This window comes from Bombus vancouverensis, chromosome 9, assembly GCF_051014615.1.
Source record: "Bombus vancouverensis nearcticus chromosome 9, iyBomVanc1_principal, whole genome shotgun sequence".
In the NCBI taxonomy this organism is placed as follows: Eukaryota; Metazoa; Arthropoda; class Insecta; order Hymenoptera; family Apidae; genus Bombus; species Bombus vancouverensis.
Genome location: NC_134919.1, coordinates 9,278,872 through 9,284,519, shown reverse-complemented (window position 1 = coordinate 9,284,519; position 5,648 = coordinate 9,278,872). Strand labels below are relative to the sequence as shown.

At 33.8% G+C, this 5,648-nt stretch overlaps 1 protein-coding gene across 6 annotated transcripts in view; it reads right to left on the bottom strand.

Moving 5' to 3' along the window:
- Nucleotides 1-5,648, bottom strand: part of LOC117163442 (neurotrimin) — a 298,534-nt gene that overhangs the window by 125,306 nt on the left and 167,580 nt on the right. The window lies entirely within an intron of this gene.

Below are 5,648 nucleotides of genomic sequence, written 5' to 3'. Positions count from 1 at the left end.
AACATATACAATGTATCGACGAACGTATAGTTGTCACCAAGCAGCGAGTTCTAGAAACGTCGATTTTGGTCCGTTACTTTTTCCACACAAGAAGGCGGCATACGTGATCATAGGTACGAACGGTGGGGTGACCCGAGCATAGTGGGGGTCGTCTCCCAGAGAAGACAAAGAAATGATCGAGAGGCAATCAGTCCCTTCTGACGAGTCAAACGTTATACATCGAGAGGTCTGGCGAGTAAAGTCAAAGTTGCATAGTCTAACGAATTCATTGAGAGATATCGTAAAGTCGGGTCAACTTTCTGTAACATATTTACTGTATTCATTGTTAAACAATTTGTGGCGTGTTCATCATATTATTGTCAAATATTATCAAATACACTATTTTATGTTAACCTGTTGATACAGTGTTAAATTCATTAAACTACCTCTGTTATTTTAATCGAAACAGGGGAACGACTATTTCGCGGCGTCGATTAGCAGAATCGTAGCGAGAATTTATGCCTCTCGCTGACGCGTTTTCCTCGCGATCGCGTCTCTCCGCGAACGGTCATAACACCTGTCTTTTCCTCCTTTTTAAGAATGTAAACAAGAAGCCTTTGTAAAAGCAAGAATTTTTGCAATATTCAGTTTCAAATTAATATTCATTATTGCAAAGTACAAATGGTAGTTTATAATTAATGCAGCAAGTCTGTTAATTCTTCTAACTTTTTAAATTTCAAGGTACATATCTACCACTTCAAGAAGTTTCATAAACAAATTAATTGTTTGAGTGTGAAAGTGACCGGACTTATTTCTAGTATATTTGAAATTTTTTTAAAGTAACTACAACTAAAATAATGAAATAAAAATTATTATTAGTATAAAATTTATTTTCTAAAAATATTATTCTTGTTATCTTTCTTGACACTGTCTTTATGTGGATATTACAATTTTTACCAATATCAAGTAATTAGCATTAATTATTGATCCTCGTCAATTATTAATAGTAGCTGATGATAATTATCATTTACTATAATATTTATTAGTACACTATAGATGTTCCTATATCAACAGGAAAATTTAACGATACTAAAATTCATAGTATGCATATAAATATGTAAAACATTCAGAGTATCTATAGTATTCGTCATAATATTTGATGGTTAAGACAAATATCTGTCGCGGTTTTATTTTTCTAATCTTATTCGTAAAAATATGAATTTACATATAGATTCGTAGTCTAATTATTAATTTCCATTTTACGAAAAGTGTAAGTGATAACGTGTTACGCGTATTCGAACGAAGTAATTAATATTTCCAGTATTGTATTCACACTTATTCAGTAATTAAGCCAATGATTAATAACGCGAACATGAAACATATATCGTGTCTTCAATATGATAGTGATTTAGTGATATAGGTACTGATTATAGTCCATCGCGTTAATGCGTTGTACGTCGAATCCGATTAACGCTTACGTTTTGTATCCAGCGAGAAGTTTGACAGTGTATCGCGCAAACTGAAATGTACCGAAGAAATATTGATATGCCCATCAGTTGTACGCTTTGATCTACAAAATAACGTGAAATGAAATTGCTAAAAGAGAGCTTTGATATGTGCGACGCGTACTGATCCATTGAATTAGCGTATTGAGCGACAACCTGAATCCGGTACAGGCGTAATTGATGCGAAGTATATTACAAAACATTGACGATACAACAACCAACTTTCTCAGAATATCTTTCCTACGTAATTATTCCAATCTGTTCTGCCAATAACTTCTATAAACAGTGAAAAGAGAGAGTTTCACGCTGTTTCTCTAATTTCTCTTATCGACAGTAAGTGAATTTATTACCCGTATTTGCAACAATTATTTCACATTTGAATGCAATGCTATTACAATGAATGTGTGTTTAGAGTAACAAAATGGGTCATAATTGTAAATTTTAATCTACATTTGGGGCTAATCGTCCGTGATAATCGACATTCATGGTAATAAGCGTGATCGCATATATCTCAATTAACAATTTTCCAGTGAACTTTTGCTGCGAACATCAGATCTACTATACACTACTATTTTATGGTACAGGCTATAGACTATATTTCTGTTATTTAGAAACAAAATTGCATTAAATCATTATTTATTATAGATATCACATCACCTGTAAATACAAACATAATTAACAATAATTATTTAATTTTTAATAAATTCAAATGAAAATTTCTTAGAGCTACCCACATTCGATCTACTTCCTGTATATAGTTTTTTTATGTACTTATATCATGATTTTTTCAAAAAATTGTAACCCTTATAATTCATGAAATCATAAAAATCAGTCAATTCTTCAATTAAACAAAACTATATCGAATTCAATTGAATCTAAAATTTATTTTTGTGCATTTTAAACCAAAATCTTTATATAATTTGGATGTTAAATTTTCGATCTCACGATGGCTCAAGAATAGAATCCTCAAGAAAGATAGACAGAAGGGTAATTTTCCGGCTGTCTCGAAAACTCGTCAGAAATATCGGATCATAAATCTTTGACCAGTACACATTGTTAAGTCAGCATTATTGTGGTCGACACGAGAGCGCGAGTTATTTCAACGCGACGGATCAATCAATATCCTGCCAGCAAGAGATCGTTCGCTTGATTTTAGGGGTTGAATGTCGCCTTGTGGCGTGTTGTATATTAATGACCGGTCTACGCCGCACACAGCGTCCATACAATGGAATCCCGCGAACAATGCTGTGCATCGATTCAGATGACTCAATCGCGGTAGCCTAATTTCTCAACAAAGTGAAACTAATGTGCATTGCAAAGCGCCAGGAACAAGCTCCGCTATATTTTTCGCTGTGAGAATATGGCGAACGCTATTTAGGATGACTGACAATGAATTATAAGGACGAGGTATCGTGTTAATCGCGAACAAGTTATTAATGTCGATGACTTGGAATTCGTAAGTTGTTCGTGGTTATTGCGAGTAGGAGTTAGGACTATCTGGGTCAGGGATGAATAATTATATATGCAAATGATATGTGAGATTGAAAAAAATGCAATTAGTTACTATTAATTCTCTTCAATCTGAATTCTTTCTCTCAAGTGAAAAATTGTTTTAACATGTATAATGACTTTTTACGTGGGAGAACGTAGAAAATGAAACACTTGTTCGGAAACATAGCTCGAAGTGTAGTTTTTCAAATACATACTTACTGCATACACACATATTTCATAATATAAATGCATTTCACGAAGGGCGTGCGTTTTCGAATTCAGTGATAATCTACAAGCAATTCAAATTCACGCATGGAAAAAGATGTGAAATCGTGGTTGCAATTTGGAAACTGCATTTATGGCAGCGAGACACGTGGAATTTTTTGTGCCAAATGTCGAAAACGAATATAACTTCATTGAATGATTTTATCGGGAAATAAAATTGGTCCACAACTATAACCGAGTTGCAACGAGAAGAATTTTTCATTATTTTAATTAAACAATTTTTCCCCTAAGAATATAATAGATTTAACACATTATTCATTGCATAGAATCTGTAGCAATAAATTCAGGAGACTATATGCCGGCTGGTTTATTTCTTATATCATCGTTTCAATGGTATTGTGAAGGAAACCAGTTGAAAACCACCACGGTACATACTATCTACGGCGATCTTTACACCTGACTGTTTCTCACACTGCAATTTTCTTCGTTTAAACGACTTTCTCTATTATTTATGACGGAAACGATGATATTGTTAGCATGAGCTAGATTAATGTTACGGCCATTAAGATAGCAACTCGTTTTGTTCTAACAAAGTCAAAGGCAACCTGTCCAAAGTGTCTCCTCTGTTAACAATCTTATTATGTGTATGACAGTGTGATAAAAAGGAGCAATTCTGCGCTATTTTAACATGTAAATATGAGATTATTCCTCGTATAATTAACTCACAAATACAATAATGTAAAGAATTAATTTATATAGCGCTGTTTTTAAAAAGGAAAAAATATATACTTGTTTATCTATTTGGTAATGCGTATCAAATGATTTTATTTAATAACACTACGATTCTCTGAATTCTAAATACTGAATTCACATCATTGGTGAATGAATGAAACTTTCGGATCGCTAATACTAATAAATAAGTTCCCTTGCATAAAAATAACAAGTTTGCCGACAAAACAAATGCTACTAAAAAAGACAATAAAATTTTAAAATATCAAATAGTAAATTTGTGACAAATTACAAGTCAAATGACTGTTCCATTTGAAGTAAAATTATAAAGACTATGTATTTATGCGTTAAAAATCGATAATACTGAATTGAATTGAAAAGTTACAATCGATAACTTCTCGATTCAATACTTTGACCTGTTAAATTATCGTATAAGAGTACCCTGGTGATATATTTCATAGTACTAGATAACATTTTTGCACGTGTGAACAAAAATATTTAATGGACAGAAGCGTAATCGACCGTGCGTGGAAAGTATACCCATCACCAAAGTAGCAGCGAATGGATGAATGGTTGGAAAGCGCTGTGCAAAAACCGATCCAGTACATCCACACGCGTGAACAAGCCGAAGCGATCCCCTATTTGAAGTGTATCCCCTATCTATCCTATCTATATAGCCGTGAAGACCTTGGGTTTCCTGCACAGCTTTACGACGAGAATTCAGAAGCCTCTTTCGCCACGGTTAAAAAACGTTCTTGCCTGTGGATCTTCCCCCAGATTTTCCGCATCTCGAGCACGCGTAAAAATTTGTCGGTTATGGTAGAATACAAACCCCATGGCTGGCGCGTAACGCTTCGAGAGAAGTATCGGCGCACACCCTGTTTATTCGAGATGAAAGCGAAGACGAAAATGGGTACAGGGCGCTTTATAGGATAGCTTATTACCAAAGAAGATGGCACACACTCGGGAAAGTCTTGGAAATTTATAGCGACGATATAATGCGGGGACGCTCCCTAAAAGATGGTTTATCAGTGAGAATCTGCTAAGAGAAAAGTATTCGCGTTAGTGCAATAACGCTCTACTCGAAATTGGTTTATTCGCAGACTTTAAGACGCGATCGGAGTGCTGCAACTCAGCAATTGTCGAGATAAGATTGTTTCTTCACGCAATCCTGAACGAAGCTCTCTCATGAGATCAATAAGAACGAATTCCAGATCGAGCTCTTTTATAACCTGATACGTTATTAAAAAAATATGAGCAATGTATGATATTTGTTAATCTTACGATTATTCGTTGACAAATGAGTGATATATATATATATATATGATGAATAGTATTAATAATAGTAATGATACTTGTATCTATTAATCACATTTTAATATACAAAATCTAGTATTAATCCCTCAATTCATAGAATAGGGTTACGCTAATGGCTCTGATGTAATAAAGATAGATTTTATTTGTTAAAGTTTAATTTGAACCTTGCATTTGATCTTCACTTTACGGATGCAAAATTCCTAAATAACTTCCAGATATATGTGTATGATACCAATAGAAGATTAAAAAATTATCTGCTGATAATACTTGCTATTTAGTTGTACGAGAAGAAAATAATCCTACTTCCAAAACTCTATTAGAATCGAATATGCTCGAAATGCATGGTAGCCTATTTCCAATAATGACGCAGGAATAATGTACCGTAGAATATAATAGCTCTAG